The following is a 19,941-nucleotide window of genomic DNA, read 5'->3' as shown; positions in this document are numbered from 1 at the left end:
TATAGTGGAATATATAATAACATTAGATTATTAATTTTTAATTGTTTAAACAAATGCAATTTGTTTCCATATTTTCTTTTTGAAAATTAGTTTCTTTTTCTACAAATTATCACTATTGGTCTAGTGGAATATTTAGCAGTAATAATGAATTACTGATTAATAACCAATTTAATAATTATAAATTTATCAGTTATATTTAAGTAATAATTTTTATTTTTAAAAAATTCAAAAAAATAAAATTAATCAAACAATGTTGATAAGTATTGCACTGAAGAAATATTAATAATTTTTGTTTAAAAAACGTTAAAACAAATTGCATTTGTTTAAACAATTGACAATTAATAAACTAATGTTAATCAATATTCCACTAGACCAATAGTAATAATTTTCAAGGAAAAAACGAATTTTCGAAAAAAAGTTTTTAAACAAATTTCATTTGTTTCAATAATAAACAATTAATAAACCAATGTTAATAAATATTTCACTAAACTAATAGGAATAATTTTTAGGGGGGAAAACGATGTTTGAAGAAAAAAATTATACATGTTGCCCCATGCTTTTAGTGCTGGCATTTTTGGCAGCAGTGTTGGTGTTGTCTCAGCTTGATGGTGGGGAGTAGCAGACATCCTTCCTCGCTGTCTCAGCATTGGGACGTTAGTCAAATTTTGATTGGGTACCAGATCCCTATTCAGTACCGATAATGTCCTTTTATGTTGAATTATATTTCTGCTTTCATCTAGCTTTGCAACGTGCTCAAGGTACTTGGAGCACATTATGTAGCTCGAGGTGTGTGGCCTGTTGCAGTTAGTGCACTGTTTGTTGGTTCCTTTAGGTTTGTCGCAGTTTTCTGTGAGATGGTTTTTTGTGAAGTTTGTACACCTGGGTTCATGGTTGCATTATTTTGAATTGGGAAGTCCTTTGAGGATTACGTTAAATGGTCTCTGCTCCCTGCTGGTAAACTTATGGTGTTGTATTTACATTTTTGCAAAGAGTGTGCATACCGTTTTACGGACAGCAAGATCTTGTGTGCTGAAAGAGTAGGCTTTCTGTAGGATACTCAGACGAATGAGATTTTTAGTTATCTTGATTAGATTTTAAACGAATTCACTGATATTTTGGATTTGCTGGGTAACAATAATTGGATGTGGTCTTCTCATCTTGTTTGCTGCAGATGCCTTTGTTTGCTGGCTGGTGTTAATGGTTTCTTTTGGGTTCTCACTTGGGTCTTCCATCTCTTCGGCTTAATAATTTTTTGTCATTCAATCGAATTTTTTACTTTTTCTCGCAAAAAATGATAGATACGCAAAAATATTTGGAAAAAAGTTTGCACGTCTAAAAAGTTCCATGAAAAATCTCTCTTCTTTTTTTGGGATAACTTGCATCGTTTACGATAAAATTCAAAAATTACATTTTTAGGAAAAAAAATCTCTTGGCGACAAAAATAGTTTAGCTAGCATGATGGTGATGGTAAAAAATATCCAAAAAATAAGAGGTGGATTTTTCCAGAAAAACTTTATTATTTTTTTATTCAAATTTGAAGACAAGTAATTTTTTTTTTGTAAAACGCAACTTTTTTTATTTTTTCAAATATTTTTAAAAAGGTGTTGCTAATAAAATTTAGTAGTTTTATCAGAATAATGCCAGCCAAACGATTTTTCAAGCCAAGAGAATTTGTTTTCCCTAAAAGTTCTATTTTTTAATCTTGGTCGTGAACGTAATTTTTTGATAATGTATTTGGCTTGCGCTAAGCGCACGTTCTTTATTCTGCAGATGGGTATTGGTGCACAGAATTTTTAAAATCAAAGGTCAAAGCATCGAGCACTCTAATTTGGTGATCGTGAATTCTGTTTTCTCAAAGCTCCTTCGAGTTTAACGAACATATTTTCATCACGTATGTATTTCAAGTTTCGCACCTCATTTTATCGAAAATGCAAACCTTTCCATAAAGTAAAAATTTTCTTTTTATTAAAATAAAAGTATCTTCATTTTCTTGTTTTTATAATGCAAAAACTGCGTGCCCTATCAAAAATCTGAAACGCAACCTCACGTAAAAGCGCACACGCACAAACATCCTATTTAATAAAATTTTCTAAACCAATAGACTAATTGAAAAAAATTCAAAACAAATTATCTTTGTCTCAGCTAGTTATATATGATTCCAGAAAAAAATGGTAAAATTATAAAAAATGTACTGTGGAAATGGCTTTTCATTAAAAAGCTACTTTATTGTTTTCCCCGAAAGCTATCAATTAAATCAACATACACTATAAACAAAACTTGTGTATATCACACTTCTTTAAATGAATATAGAAAAATATTTTCAAAACTTAAATAATTTTCAGAGATATCACATTTTTTATCTAAACACATAAAATGTCAAATAGCAACAAAACGACCCAGAATTCGCTATGTGCACCCGATATATTCGGAATCAGTAGAACATTCTGCACAAGAATCAATCATCGCATATCAGAACCTAAAATAGATGCTGAATCTCCTCTTCGGATCCCAGGCTACTACGGTTGAACATTCTGTTTGCATCTCTCCGATTGAAGTTATTAGTTTAGAAATAAAATTTAAAAAACTTGCATAGTATTAAAACCAAATTGAAGTCGGATGATTTCCAGTTTTTTAAATTCAGTTAGATTTGGAAGCTGTGAATAATATCATCTTTATATTGTGTGGGATAAGTTAAATTTCCCGTTACTAATGCCCCTTCAGCCGCGCGAGCTTATTGATAGTATTAGTTACGCAGTTGGTGGGCGCGCAGCGATAGTGCTACCCTTTCTCACAACTGAGATTAATCGCCAAGTATATAAGAATATTTCGACTTAAAACCTCTCATTAAAAAAATATTAAATGAATTATTCATTGAATCGATTCAAAAGTGAGGGGAAGTCTTGAAGTGATGATTATTGCGTGAGAGGCTAAGGTGTTTAGCGCGGGTCTCTCCGCACTCACATTAACTAGGCAGGGGGCGTTTGGTGAACTGCCTACTGCTAGTAATAGTGAAAGTAGAAGTGCAATATAATAATCCACATGGTGAATCCGTCAAAACTAAATAGCCAGTGGCAACAAGCATCTAGGGTTTCGCGTAGCAAGGGAATGAAGGCAGGCACAAGTAAAGATCCAAAATGAGGTACAAAGTTCAAAAAGGGGAGAAAACATTTTCCTTACTCGACAACGCCTAACAACACTGGGATAACCTTAATGAACCAGTTTGAAAATTTATGAAATAACGAAGACATGGACTGCTCTGACAATAAAGAAAATAACAGCGTCAACCTGAAAAAAACGACGTCTAAACAGAAAACTGAAGACTCGAAATCGCGGAGGCAAAAAGTGGTTAAGCCACCACCGATCTTCATATCTGACCCCGATAAGAACAACACAGAAAGACTCCAAATCTACAACGAGGTGAAAGCTTCCTACAAAAATCTAGTATACCCTTCCATACGTACGATATCAAATCAGCAAAGGATAAGAAACTAGCTTGCACAATAATAAAGTGTCATAATTGCCAACAATTTGGACACGGCACAAGAAATAGCTTCTACGAAAAAAAATGTATGAAGGGCAGAAAATAACACGCATTCTCAGATTGTAACAAAGGTGCAGAAATAAAACCGACATGTACAAATTGTTCAGGAAGATCACCAGGCAAATCGCTACAAATGCAAGAAATATGAAGAACACCTGCAGAAAATTAAGCAACTGAGGTTTAAATTAACTCATCGCACAAAAACACAAATGCAGGCTAAAAATCAGCAACGCAAGCATTCAGTACACAGAAATTAGACCAATTTTTCAGAGCTACCAATGAAAGCGCAGACAGCAAGAGTATGAGCAGCCAAAGAAATCGACCGAATGCAGGAAAAAAGCAGAACTTCAATTAGGTACAGCACGACACTTCGTTGTCAGATTCATTGCAGCCATTGCCAGAATGAAAAGAGCAACAATTCTACGAATTTGTAGCAGTATGTAAAGTACTACAGCAAATTTAATATTAGGGAAATACAAAGTTAATTAATACTTAGTTAAGGATCATCAATATGAATTCACAAATAATCAAGATCCGGTAGATCAGGGAATTTAAAAGCAAGCGGGGGAGTGGCAATTTTAATAAAGAAAAGCATTAATTACACCGGGATAGATTTTACAACTAAGACAATCGAAGCGAAGGGAATTAAGCTGGAAAATAGTGTCACTTTAGTGACTGTATATGCACCAAATCAAAACTGAGAAATAACAGACTTAGATAAAATATTGAATAATACTGGGAAAGTCATGGCAATAGGAGACTTTCAGTCGAAACATAGTCATTGGCTTTGGTTCAAAAGTAACGAAAATGGTAAAACAGTATATAACTATATTAACAACAATTGTTTTTTAATCTTATATCCAGAAAATCCTATACTTTATCCATACAGATATACCACATTGCCCATTACAGTCGAAATACGAATCATTAAAGACGTAAACACAAAAAATAAGATAGAGACAGTTGACAAACTAAAATTATGTCAGACTATGTACCATACTAATAACAATGCACAGTTTCTCTCACACCTTTGTGGAGCGTAATTTGTTAAATTACAAAAAAGGCTAAATGGAAGAAATTTAGAGATTATATCCACAAAAACTCACTTATTATATTTAAACTTGAAACAATTGAATCTATAGACAGTGCAGTTCAAAACCTAACAACCCTTATAAATATTGCAATAGTTGTACATTTTCCAGAGGAAATTAAAGAATTGATTAAATAGCGTAATAGAATACGTAAAGCTTATCAAAAAACCAAAAGCACTTATTTCAAAAAAATCAAAAATAGCTTTTTAAATTCACTAAAAGCTAAAATTAAAGAATTTTATAACTTACTTTGGAATAAAAACTCAAAGATTTGAAAGTTTGAGGTAATAGTCTCTGGAAAACTGCATAAACCTTCACTAAACTCTACTCTGGAAAAATAACAAAATTGCATTGACCAAACGGCGTAATATTTAGTAATATAGTGAAAGCAAATTCTCTTGCAGAGCGATTCCAGAAAGTTCTTTATCTCACATCAGACATGGGGGATGAAGAGACTAATAGAGAAGTAAATAATAATTATAAGGAATAAGAAAGAACTGATGTAGACCATGATACTATAGACCTAACTACACCTAAGGAAATTAGACAAGCGATAAAATATAAGTCTCCTTAAAAAGCCCCTGGACCAGATGGTAAACAGAACATAGTGCTAAGAACATACCAAGCAAAGCATTAGTGCAAATCATGCATATTTTTTACTCCTGCGCCAAGTTATCCTATTATCCAAATAAATGGAAAATAGACATTGCGCTGGCCTTTCATAAAACAGGAAAAGATAAATTGTTTCCTAAAAATTACAGACCTATCTGCCTGCTGTCCCCTTCAGGAATTTCTTTTTGACATTGCACTTTCAAATAGAATAAAAAAGCATGAATCAATTAATTCACTGCTCATACCAGAGCAATTTGGTTTTAGAGAAAAACATAATCCAGTACAACAACTAGCGCATCTTAATAATGATATTTCCATAAATTTCAATCAAAATAAATCCACTACAGCAGTTTTCCTTAAAATTGAAAACGCTTTCGATACCGTCTGGCAAAGGCGCTTGATACAATATATAAAATTTAAAAACTCGATCTACCTGTCTATGTTATTAAGATACTTATTAGCTATCTAAGAAATAGAAAATTAAGCATTTATGTACAAATTAAACACTTACGTACAAATTTATAATAAATAAAGGAATTTTTTAAAAGCCAAAAACCTCGCATTAATTGGCTAGGTCGCTGCTGCCTGCCAATTGCTATGGCTTTTTGATGTCCGAAATGTTAACACAGCCACACAAAAAAAAAGTGTGTGGATCTGGTAACAAGCTACACGTATTCCTATGTATTTTGGGGCGCTGAATTCAAATTTGGTATAAAAAATGACTCATCACGTCATGGTTGAGCCATAACCTCAAAAAATGACGAAGAATCATGCACTGAGGCAAATAAATTTCAAAATAATGCCAGTGATGCCAATTTTCACTTCAAAAACATGTCGACAACTGTGAAGGATCAACCCTTGCCTGATATCAATTTATTTAACATAACTTTACCGAAGAGAACCTGACCTTACCTAACCTGAATTAACAGCAATTTATTAAACTACACGTAAAGCTCTGGAAGCATATTTTCCCAGTAGCAAATGTGTGCTACATCGAATGGGTCAACTCGGGCCTAACATAGAAATAAATCTAATCTAGCCTAACCTAACCTAACTTAAGTTCACGTAACACAATTAAACTCATTGTGTTGTCCCGTTGTGTTTGTGGTACCGTTTCATTCAGCTTCGGCTTAACCTACATAGAGGTTCAACCTATCCTAACAAAACCTGACCTGTTTAAGAAAAGCAGAAAGAAAAAATTTTTGAATAAAACTCTTATTCATTTGCATTTTTAACTTACAGTTTAACCACCTGTAGTACAATGAAATTAATTTTATTGTGTTACGACTGGAACACCTACGTTTAGTTGTGTTGCGTTAAGCAAAATTTCGTTAGGTTCTGTTATGTTAGACTCATTTGTAGGTTAAGATCAAGTTAACCTATTAAATATAGCACACATTTAAGACTGAGAACCGTGCGCTTACATAGCTAATCGTGTGATTGAATTTAATTTAGCTAGGTTAGGTTAGATCAGGTTCTGTTAGGTTAGGTCAGGTTTTGTTAGGTTAGGATAGGTTAAACCTCTATGTAGGTTAAGCCGAAGCTGAATGAAATGGTACCGCAAACACAACGGGACAACACAATGAGTTTAATTGTGTTACGTGAAGTTAAGTTCGGTTAGGTCAGGTAAGGTCAGGTTTTTTTAGGTTAGGATAGGTTTGACCTCTTTACAGGTAAGCCCAAGATTAACCTGAAAATGCATGATTTTTCGTCATTTTTTGAGGTTATGGCTGAACCATGACGTGATGGGTAATTTTTGATACCGAATTTGAATTCAGCGCCCCAAAATCCATAGGAATACGTGTGTCTTGTTACTAGATCCGCACACTTTTTTGTGTGGCTGTGTAATTATTTATTTCTCGTTTTCAGACTTCATAAATAAATAAATTCTTTCTCCTTAAGAATGATTTAAAAAACTTAATTATTATCAATATTATTTCAAAATTTAATTTTCTCAAAAAGCCATATATATGAAAATAGAGCTAAATCTCTACCGCTCATTAATACAAAGAAAACATTCCATATAAAATTTATTTACCACTCGATCCTGTCAATTAGATATATTTCCATTAAAAACACCGAATTCTATATAGAAATTAGTCGCATTAAATTTTACTTTTATTAAAAATAAAAAAAACGCGACGGACGAGAACTTACGTTTTAACCTAGGGTTAAGTTGTCAGAGTTTCTGAAATTAAAACGGATTCTTACCTTTTAAACGAAAAAAATTATAGGATATCCGAACTCCTAGAAAGAGCAACTTGGGAGGTATTAATATGCAATAAAGATATAGAGGGTGCATGTACTCTTTCTCGGAATATGATTGCTAGGAGTGTGACTGAAGAGTGTGGTACTACAGTTGCAGGAAGAACATCTACTGATGTGTGTTGGTATCACTAAATCCGCGTGTCCGTCCACGAAAACAAGCAAGCGTATATCAGAAAGTTAAATACTACAGGCCTCAACTATAATGAGAGAATTATACTAGGAAATGATTATAGGGACATAAACAGAAAAGTTAAAATACGAGTTTAAAAATGCAAAGATAACACCAAAGCAGAAGAGGAGATGAAAATGGAAAACGTTTTCGACGGAACTAAGAAATTTTCATCGGACCTGGTTGAAAGAATTAGTATCTCTGAGGTTAGAATTATCATTAAGAACTTAAAGAATGATAAGGCTTCTGGGATAGATGACATTCATGCTAAAATATACAAAGAAAACAAAATAAATGCAATAATCACAGGGGTCGCAGCATTATACGTATCACAAACATGTGACGATCAGATATTTGGCGTGAGAGAAATCATAGTAGAAATTTTGAGGGTAAGCAAAAACTTTTCTGTGCATTTATTTATTTGGAAAAGTTCTTAATTTTGTGCATAAAAGCAAGCTTTAAGATGTATTGAAAGAGTACAGATTCAATGGATACTTCCTTCAAGCAATAAAATCAATATACTTATGCATGTAATAAAGCGAATGTAAGAATAAATAGACAGCTGAGTGACTGGTTCGATATTGGGCAAGGTGTCAAACAAGGTTGCGTGATGCCTTTTTCGCTGTTTATTATATTCATGGACATATGTCTAAAAATTGTACTCCCTGATGAAGAAGGTGTGAATCTCGGGACAGTAAAGCTGCGTGGGTTAGCATTTGCTGACGATAGGGTTGTTTTGGTAGTCAACCAAAGACTCGTAATAAACTTTCAGTAGACTAAACACTAGCAGGATGAACATGGGCCTTGAAATTAACGTACAGTGTGAAAAAAATAGTTAAAAATAACCGCATTAATCACAGGACAGCAAAATATTAGTGATTAACGTGGCAATTTTACTACAATGGTTGGAACTTCATGTGATACTTTCAAATTACATGCACATAGGAAAATTCTTGTAACTTTACTTTTAGACAGTGTAATTTTACGTTCCTCTTTTAAAATTTATAATATTTATAAATATTATACTTCTAGTTAGTCTAAATCGCTATAAAACCGCGCGTCAGAACATGTATAGTTATAAAAATATGAATTTATCCCAACCTTATGTATAGATGGAACGAATGAAGCATTTAAAATATAATAAATTCGCCACATGAAACACGCTAAAGCGTTGTGGTGTTGTCGAGTGATACTCGCCCGTCAGCTTATTTTCCTCTGCATTGGAATTACAAAATTCGGGTAAAATTTCCATGGTTCTGCTTTTTCACACTTTCCATGTGAATTAAATAACAGTAGAGTTTGTTATTTTGAACAAACCTGGTAAAAGTGAATGATAATATCGTTTATGATATGCTTGAAATTTAACATGTTAATCATAAAAAGCCACAGAAACACAAGAACTTTCATGAGGAAATGCATGAAAGTAAATGAAGCTTAGGAAGTATGCCAGGACAGAAAAGCATGACGACAAATAGTTTAAGAGAAATCCATTATAAATAGTTCCAGTGCAGTGAAGGACGCCTAAAACGAAAAATCTTGGACCCTATAATTGACCCGAGTAAAGAGCTTTACTTTATGACATTGCGAAGATCTTCGCCTGGGGTGCTTGCTAGAGCGATTAATCAACGACCTGGGTCGACGCAGTACCACGGAACGACGTATTATTCAAATAAAGAACACGGGAATTCTACATTTATATAAAAACCAATACCCCCTCTCCTATACCGCTTTGTTCAACTCACTTTATCACTTGCCTCATATAAACTCACTGTTCCAAATTTAGAACAAAGTGAATCACGCTACCCCGAAAGGGATATGTCTTAATATTATAAAAATCAAAGAATATTAATTAACATAATAATGATAATAATAACAATACATTTTTAGAAATATTAAAAAAATATTATCGTTTATAAAATTATTATTAACATTTTATATGGTATTAATATATTAATATATTATCGGTTATTGCAATTATTCTCTATAGGTTAAAGATTTTTCACGAATAAATATTTTAGGGTAGCATCTAAAAACAAAAAACAAATTATTGTCCGACCCTCTTAAAAATGCGCCATTGCATGCACGTAGAGCAGGCGTGATGTGGCCGCTTCCAGCCCATGCGACATTTGCACAGGCGACCTTCAGAAAACCTGCATGAAACTTCGAGAAAATTATATTTATCTTTAAAAAATTACATCGCTGTACCCTACAGTCTTCCTTCTGCTAAGTTCGCTATTTCTTCCTTTCACCTGTAATTAAAAATGTTTAAGAACAGCAAATATCCTTATCTGCTTCAGATGCTTCTTTTCAACGAGGGTAGGACAAAAAATATAGTGTGTATAAAGGGCGTCCACTGCTAAATTGAAGTTACAAATACTTAGCTACAAAATCAAAACATCATAAATCTTCGGAATTCGAAGTGTTTAATAATAAAAAGATAATAAAGTATTCCTTAACCAATCACTTTAAATGTCATTCACTTCTTATCACACAAAATGTTCCAATTTCTAATAAATTTGATCTAAAATTCGTTCGAGTTCAAAAAGTTAAATTTGTGAATTGCAACATGTTTTCTGGATTGAAAAAGAAAATATTTATTTTTAGCATTCTTATTAATTTGAAAGGTAGGAAACTTTTCCCCGAATTGGAGAATGAGGTGTTTTATTTCAAACATATTAATTAATATTGTTAAAAAAGAATTTTTGATCAAAATTTATTTGTGAATTCGAACATTATTTATTTTGGACGTTTGTATTGAGTTAGAGGGAAGTAAAAATTGGTTTTTAATCTCTTTCTTAAACAAAAGAGGGTATTTTCGTTTCTAACATTGTCTGTGGATTTGAAATGTATAATTTATATCATTTTCGTGCTTAAAATTGTGCAGCTTTAAATACCTAGTTTTAAAATACTTTATTTCTAAGGCCTGTTCAAAATAATTAAGTTTTGAAAGCTTAAATGTTAAAATACTAATTTTGAACTTCCTTATTTATAATTGTTTATTCTAACACGTTTTAGATTAAAAATTATTTTTCTTAGTACACGGAGAGAAATTTCAATAGTTTAATTCACGGAAGCGCGTGATTTAAGAGCTACAATTTTTACCTGATTTAAAGTCTCGGACTCTGTGATCTAAAAGCATAGAATTTCAGATCTGATGGCAAAGGGGCGTGGTTTAATACCTGAAACTTCGAGACCTGTGCTCGAAAACCAAGGGTTCCGAGATCTTAGTTCTCGTGTCAAAGCGTAATAAAATCAAGGAGTAGTGCTGTGAACTAATCTCCCGAAAATTTCTTTCTGTGTGGTCTTTAATTTAAAACTAGAAACCTGCAAAATTAAGCAGTTTTATATATCCTTCACTAACTGTACAAAATTAAACACTTCGAAATTTGTAAAGTTTCTAACGTTCCTGATAGATACAAATTATTATCATATATCTATTATATTAAACCCTTCTTTGGAAGAGAGAATTCGACAAAAAGTGCCCAAAATGGCGGGAAAATTTGTCTCCTGAGGTTTTTGGGGTAGCTGAATTCGAATATGAAGCTAAAATTCATAAATCCGAAATGGCAGATGCAATATAGCGGACGAAAATACAAAAACGGCTCGATTTGGATAAATCTTGGTACTTACGGGTTTTTGGGGTCGTTGAACCCGAAAGTGAAGTCAAAAGTCAAAAATTTAAAATCGCGGCCGTTTTTTTGTATTTTAGTACACCATACTGGATCCGCCATTTTGAATTTTGACTTCAGATTCCGATTCAGCGATGGCAAAATCTCAGAGTAAGACTTGAATGCAAAATCGGAGTAAGTTGAATAGTAAAAAAGAAGATTGACGTAGTTTGCACCAATGCCACACAGGGCACGAAAAATGTTGACGCATTTTGCGTCAATGGCAACAAAGGAATTAAGAAGTATCAGGTCACATTCAAAGTGATCAGATAGATCTTTCAAAATTCAGAAATGAGATTTCTCTATGAAAAAAAGTTATTTTCACCGTTTGAAATTGAAGAATTTGAAATTGTAAACATTTAAAGTTTAATAATTCTATGAAATTTGAAAATCATATTATTTCAAAATTTAAGCTTCAAGAGCCAATGTATTTAAACTTGAAGCATACCTTAATTGATAAATTGAAAAGCAATAATGAAGAATTGCCATGCAAGAGGAACAACTTATTGTTGAACAAATTTAAAAAAATGTCAAACTGTCGTATACTAATAAACTGTCACATTAATACACAAATAGATATGTTTTCTAGTAAGAAAGTTCAGAAATTTGGTAGAGACTGCCACCATCGTCTAATTTCTGAATCGCTAGAACTTAATTATATTTTTAATACATTATTTTTTAACTAATTACTAATTCTTAATAAAATGTAACAACAGAAAACCGTATAGGCCTCGAAAAAATTATATGTTTTGAAAGCATGGTTTCATTTGTTAACAATTTCAAAAAAATTTTCACAGTTTGTTGTATCAGAAAGCTACTATGAAAAAATGTAGTTTCTAATGCTTTTTCGGTATTTTTCGATTGTGGAGAATTTTAATTTAAATCCAATTACCAGTAAAATAATTACATTTCAAATATGCATCAATATCAAATTAGTAATATTTAATATTTCATCTCTTTAAGGCCCTGTGACGAGTGGGTCACGTGACCAGATTCCTACCTTACCGCCACTATTTTATTTCCTAACTTATTTTCACATGAAACCTAAATTTTAATAATTATTAGAAAAGCAAAAAAAAAATTATTCACAACAAAAAACTTTTTACATAATTATACAAATTTAGGACCAGACCCACAGTCATTAGTGCTTCTTGTTTATTGTCCCAAATTTTCAACTCGATATGGCCCTTCGTGTGAAAATAAGTGGCCTAAAATACTTTTTTATTCTTTTTTATTCTCACCTAAATTCTCTAAATAATCTAAACTCCTTGAATTAATATAAATTTATTAAATTCCTTTCATTATTTTTGAATTCTTGGGATTCGCTGAATTCCCTTGATTGCCTATGAATTCAGGAAATTCAGCTAATTCACGAAATTTAAGATATTCAGAGAATCTTATTCAATTCAGAGATTTTCAGAAATTCCGAGAATTCAAAGAACTTTAAGAATTCCAAATATTCAAGAAATTTAGAGAAATAAAAACATTGAAGGAATTCAGGAAATTCAGAATATTCAAGAAATTCAGGGAATTCTAAATATTTAATGAATTTAGGGAATTCAAAATATTCTAAAATTTCGGTTTTTCGGTAATTGCAAAAATTTGAAGAATTTTAGGAAGTCACAACATTGAAAGAATTCGGGAAATTCGGATTATTTGAGGATTTTATATTATTGAAGGAATTACCAACTTTTAAGGAATTTAGAGAATCTTAAAAATAAACAAAATAAGTGAATTTCAATTGGAATAGATCTTGACACTTGATCTAATTATTTTTACTGAAACTCATGTAAGAACACGGAGAAAATTTGTTAATTAAAATTTATCCAATTTGTTCGGTAAATGGAGGATATTACTCCATTGAGATAAAGTTTACAATTATTTTAGGATTCAACACAAAACAGAAATATAATTATTAAAAACAAGTAATGTAAATTCTTAAGTCCACAAGTGAAAATTATGATGTGTAGTAAATGATAAAAGGATTTTATTATTTTCGTACCAGTATATCATAAAATAACTAACTTCACTTGGAAGAAAGTATAGATTGCAGATTTTATCAGAGATTTTCATTTTTCTTAGAAGAGGAAACTTAATTTGTAAGTTTTTATTGTTCAATTTTGCAAAAATTTTAAATATTGAAAATTAAATAATTTTTGGTTTTGAGGTTACAAAATTTGTAATAAAAAAATATCCAATTTTTTTATTGACTTCTTATAAATTTATAAGCCTGCTTATTAATAAAATTATAAATAAGAAATTTCGATGTAACAGAAACCATATATTTTTTGCACGGCCCTGATGTACTCGTACTTCAAATTTATAGCTGAAATGTTTCTTTTTATATTCTAAGTGTTCAGTTAGCCGTGAGGATCAGTCGTGATAGAATCTGGTTGTAGCAAGAATTTTGTTTTTTGCTGGTACACGAAATTTTAGATGACTGGAATGTAGAATTTGCATATTAAATCGGTAGACTTTGTTTTATTTTTTCGAAACTGTACTTAATAGTTTGACTCATTCAACCTGGTAGGTAATCGACATCTCATTTTACCCAACTGTTAAATTTGTAAAACGATTGTAGTAGAAAGTTCTAAAATAATAGGCGTTTTAAAATAGAATAGGGTGAGGTCAACGGAAGAAAACACTGACCTTCAGGTAACCGAATCTAATTATGGTTATTTCACGAAAATATATAATTTGAGGAAGAAAAGATATGTATAATTAATATTCCCATAAAATGTGGTATCTATAATTGATTTAAAATTACAAATATAAGTATAATAGCTTAGAAAATATAAAGAGCTTTTTGGAAAATTATCACTCCGAATTGAGGCGTGCGATCGATGCCCTCGTCGAATGCGAACTGACCTTACCCCTTGTCAGGCCCAAACCGCCCCTCTCAGCTTCCGCTCTTGCGCAGGTCATGGAATTTCCCATGACTCTGTGTGCGGGTGAAGAGTCGGCAAGCGCAATGAACTGACAACGATTTACATAAATATTTTTATACGAAACAAACTTCTGTCCTCAACATTCCCCTTCCCGTATTTCTAGTCAGGAATACCAACATGGCACTTGAGGATATATAGTTTGTCTGCTGGTTTCCTATAAGTTCCCGTGGCTGTCTTCACATCTGCAACTCGTATCCGTCCATCTCTTCCTGAATAGACTGCTGATATTCTACCTCGTAACCATTGATTTCTGGGAAGCTGGTTATCCCAGATAACGATGACGTCTTCCACTTGTAGATCTCGTCCCTGTGTCAAGCACTTGCTTTGTAGATTCAGAGTAGGCAGATACTCACGTACCCTACACCTCAAGAATTGTTCGGCCATTGTTTGAGATCGCCGCCACTGGCTCCTTCGCAGCAAATCGTCGTTGCTGAATTTTCCTGGTGCTTCATGCTCACCGACATTCCATAGCAGCAGAAAATGGTTTGGTGTTATATATTCTGGATCTTCTGATGCGTAGGTTAAAGGCCTGTTATTAACCGCGTACTCTGCTTCAGCAAACAGCGTCTGCAAGACCTCTTCTCGTCGTGATTGTTCTTTCATGGTGGCTACCAAGGCTCGCTTTACTGACCCTACTAGCTGCTCCCAGCATCCTCCCATATGTGGAATTCCAGGTGGAATAAAGTGCCACTCGATGCCCTCCGTAGTCAGTGTTTTTGCTGAATCACGTCCGGATCCAGCTCCGCTAAAGCTTCTCGTAGTTCCCGTCTGGCTCCGACGAAATTCGTCCCGTTGTCTGAGTAGATCTTCGTTCGTTTTTCACGTCTTGCCATCATCCTTCTCAAGGCCATTATCATGGAATCCGTTAAAAGAAAGGCTGCAATTTCGAGGTGCACGGCTCGCACATTTAAGCATGTGAATAATACTCCATACCTTTTCTCATGCCTCCGTCCGATGGTCACGGTCAATGATCCAAAATAATCCACCCCTGTGTTAATGAATGGCCTGATGGAACTGTCAGTACGTACGTCCCGAAGTGGTGCCATTTATGGTGCTAATGGTCTCACCTTGCGGATCTTGCACATTTGACAGTCTCTGATCACACTCTTGACTGCAAGTCGGATATTGGTTACCCAATACTTCATTCGTAGGTCCATTTATTACCCTTTCTCGTCCAAGGTATCCAGCTCTCTGATGATGGAATTGAATAAGCAATCTGACTGCGTGATACTTTCCATTCAGGATTATGCGTGTTCTAGTTGCTCCGCTTACTTCTGGATTGTTTATGCGACCATCCATCCTAATCAACCCGTCCTTGGTCAAAATAGGTGACAGTTGGAAGATTTTGGTAAAAGATCGCTTCAGTTCTCTTCCCTCCTGTAGTGTGTTGACTTCTAAATGGAATGATTCTGCTTGGAATGCCCTTAGAACCTTAATCTCGCCTCTCGAGATTTTTGATGCTGTCAGCTCTCCGGATTCACTCTTTCCTCGGAACCTATCGAAAAAACGAATCACCCACGCCATTGTCCGGATTAGTTTCGTCCATTATGAAAATCTGGAAAAATCAACAAATTCCTCCCGCTCTGTCATTAACAAACAAATTTTAGGTTCAGCGGATAGCTTCCCCTTTGGCCAGTGCTGCTCGTTCAGTGCTAGAAATTCTGGCCTGGTGAACAAACGACTTGACGATGTTATGTCCATGTATGTGATTAATGTCTCTAGTTGCATCATCAGCCACATTTTGTATCGCTGGGAACCACCTCCATTTTTCCACTAAAGTTGAGTCTAGGATCCCGGATATTCGATTAATGACGGAGGGTGGATACTTTCTCGTCTCCGATCAAATCCATTGAACGACAGTTTGAGAGTCTGTCCACAAGAATTTTCTGCAAATTTTTAGGGTATGCAGCCCGACGATGATTTGCACCAATCTGCTGCTCATTACCGCTGCCTGCAGTTCCAGTTTTGGCCCTCTGAAAGTCAACCAGCCACGTTTCCCATCTCGGAAGTAGATTGTCTGGAAGCGACGAATCCCAATTTACTCCAGCACTCCATAGATCTTGCATCAGGATCTTTCCCCTGATCGTCATTAATGCGAGTAGACCTAGAGGATCAAAAACGGACATGATCAATTTCAATACCTCTCGTTTTGAAGGAAGTTTCTCTTCATTAACCAGTCGTTGATCCACTCGCGGAAAAACAGTGCTGAAGGTGAATATGTCTTTTCAGGTGAACAGACCACTCCGAGTACTCGTTGCAATTCCTCCTCGTTAAATGCCAGTTCCTTTCCTCGTTGAGTTACTGTTTCTGATGATAAAGCGCTTAGAACCGCTTGAGAGTTTGACATCGAATTACGGATCTCGAATCTACCTCTGCTGTGTACTAGAGTCACTTCGCCTTCCCTGCGAATAACCTCGTCAATTCCGTCTACACTGTCCAGATAATTGTCCGTATAATGTTTGGATATTATCGCCTGACTAGCCTCTGGATAAATATCCTTGAACTCCTCAGCGTTGCGGTTCTTGATTTTTTACGCAACGTAAGGCGAAAAGATTGCCCCAAAAATCATCACCTGCATTTGTAAGGTTTAAAGCTTTCCTGTCTGCTGATCTCTACCTAAAAATCGTTGGCTTCCTTGGTATTCCTCTCGGATTCGAACTTGATGAAACATCTCCTAAAGGTCTCCACAAATTGCTATTGGTCGTTCCCTAAAATTTTTTGCCGCAGCATCCCATACTAAGCGCATATTCTTAGGTTTCTTTGGGTACACTTCTTTGAATTGTGGCTCGCGTTCCATTGTTTTTCTAAATAAAGAAACCTTTCTACTGCGAGACTTTTACTTTTAGGTAATTTGTAACCATCCTTCTTCCACAAAACTTCTACTTCCCAGTGATCACCTATTCTACGTGCTGCTTTAGCCATGACTTCCTCAGCTCGCTGATCTCTCTTGGAGCGCACAAGCTTAGCCCTAGAATTCACGCAAAAACTTTCCACAGTCCAAAAGCTTTTGAGCTGCTCACTAAGTTCGGTGTCAGGACCCTCCTGAAAGAAGAAATGACGATGACATTCCAGATTGAATCTACCTGAAATTTAAGAGCTACGGATAGTCCATCTTAGTGGTGTGAGGTCGGCAAACGGTTCGTTTATTTTACTTACGACGGCCTTGAGTTGAATCTTCAGATGAGCGTTATCCTCACCTATAAGAATTCTTAGAACTGCACCGCTTATTTTCGGAATATCCAAATCCTTCAAATGTTCCCAGCCAGTCGTATTTACGTCCAGATTCTGCTCTGGCAGATCCATTTCCTAGTACGTCCTGATATCTTCCAGTTTGTATTTCTGACCTGCTCCCTGGATCCAAACGTCTACACGCTGTGATGGGGCCTTGTCGATAGTCGCTTTGTTCATCCATTTCGACTGTAATGGGTGGACCTAACTCTCTAATCCAGTTGCATAGCCACGTTTGTCGCAATCAAGGTGACTGTGGATCCCGAATGAAAAAAGGCATAGGTATCCAGCTCACCATCTGGTCCCGTAAGAGTTCCTGGAACAATCGATAAAAATACCTTTCTCTTGGGTTTTCTTACCACATTTACAATCTCGAAGTCTGCTTATGTAGCTTCAGCTGAAGGATCATTCGTCGAGTTCGGCTGCATCGAGATGTAAGGACGTTTGGCTTCGAAATCTAATAAGGAATTGTGTTTCTTCTGGGAGCCTTCTTTGCCACATTCCTTTTTCTTGCATTTTTTGACAGGGTGTTAAGCTGTCAGACATCTGAAACACACCTTATTCTTTGCAGCCCACTTCCACTGGTCGTCAACATGCAGCTTCTTAAGTTTCTCGCACTTTACTATTGTGTGATCTTTATAACAATAACTGCAGCCTTTCGTATCGCCATCAACGAAGTTCAGCAGAGTCCTGTCCTTGCCGTACTTTGCATCTAAGAAAGGGTTACAAAAAGCGCTCGCCGCACCAGTCTGTCTCTCTAACCATGTTGCGAGCTGTTCAATAGTCAAAATGGATGGATTCAAAGTAGATCTAGCTAATTGAAATTTCATTGCAGTCAGAAGTTTCTCGATTGATTGATCTCTTAGCAAAGGACTTATCAAATAATCGGGTCTGTTCAAGGATTCTATTGTAGCTAGGAGATTGGTAATAATATTAGTAAATTTTATTATGCTACTCGGCCGATCTTATTTTATACGAGGATGAACGTCAGTTGAACGTCGGCAAATCGTGTCCCATCGCTTGTCGAGCGATATATTTTCTTAGGCTCGACCTGTTCTGTATATCCAATCTAGGACTCAACCTTTGACACTGCTGATCGTTCGCTGCTTCCTGACCTTGATAGCTTAGCCTCCTATTCAGACATACTGTACTCACTCTGGAGTTCAGCCAATTCTTTTTGAGCTTGTAAGCGTTCAAGCTCCTGTTGTCGCGCAAGCCTTTTTCGTTCAGCCTTTTCTTCTAAACGAGCCAATTCTTGGGCTTGGCGGAGTTCAACATCCAGGCGCTTTCTTATCAAATCACCTGCAATAGACCACTTTGATCTCCAAGAACATGTGTCCAAGCGATTCGTCACTAAATCACATTGATTTACTTCTGGATCCACCGCGATAGAATCTGGCTATCGAAAGACCAATGTTAAATTTGTAAAACGATTTTAGTAGAAAGTTATAAAATAATAGGCGTTTAAAACTAAAATAGGGTGAGGTCAATGGAAGAAAACACTGCACTTCAGTTAATTGAATTTAATTATGGTTATTGCACGAAAATATGTAATTTGATGAAGAAAAGATATGTATAATTAATATTCCGGTAAAATGTGGTATCTATGATTGATTTAAGATTATAAATATAGGTATAATAGCTTAGGAAAAATAAACTGCTCTTTGAAAATTTTATCACTGCAAATTGAGGTGTGCGATCGATGCCCTCGTCGAATGCAAACTGACCTTACCCCTTGTCAGGCCCAAACCGCCCCTCTCAGCTTCCGCTCTTGGGCAGGTCATGGAATTTTCCATGACTCCGTGTGCGGGTGGAAACTCGGCAAGCGCAACGAGCTGACAACGGTTTACATAAATATTTAAAAAAAAAAAAAACTTCTGTCCTCGACACCAACTGTCATTTATTCTTTATTATCCGGTTGTATTATTTCCTACTGCATCGCAAATTAAATTAGATTAAACTTATATCAATAATTGATATTCTCATATCAAATATGAAAAATGAAACACGGAGACGTTTTCTTTAGCCAAAGTCGGTTTTATTTTTCAACATACTCTCCTTTTAGGTCGATACAGCGAGTCCAACGATTTTCTAACTTTTTGATACCGCCCGAAAAGTACTCGATCGGAAGGTCTCTAAAATACGCCTCAGTTTCAGCTATGAGCTCCTCATTTGAGTAAAAACGCTTACCGGTGATGAATAGTATGCTCCGGTTGTGGTTTTACCTTTTTCAAGATAGTCCACGAATATTATGCCATGTGCATCCCAAAATACGGAGGCCATAACCTTTCCGAACCATTGTTACGTTTTTGGTCGCTTCGGAGCACTTTGGCCCGGTGGAACCCACTGTTTTGCCTGTTGCGTTGACTCAGGAGTGTAGTAGTGGATCCAGGTTTCATCCATGGTTATGAATCGG

The sequence above is a fragment of the Belonocnema kinseyi genome, chromosome 5, assembly GCF_010883055.1.
Source record: "Belonocnema kinseyi isolate 2016_QV_RU_SX_M_011 chromosome 5, B_treatae_v1, whole genome shotgun sequence".
In the NCBI taxonomy this organism is placed as follows: Eukaryota; Metazoa; Arthropoda; class Insecta; order Hymenoptera; family Cynipidae; genus Belonocnema; species Belonocnema kinseyi.
This window is presented reverse-complemented; position numbering follows the sequence as displayed.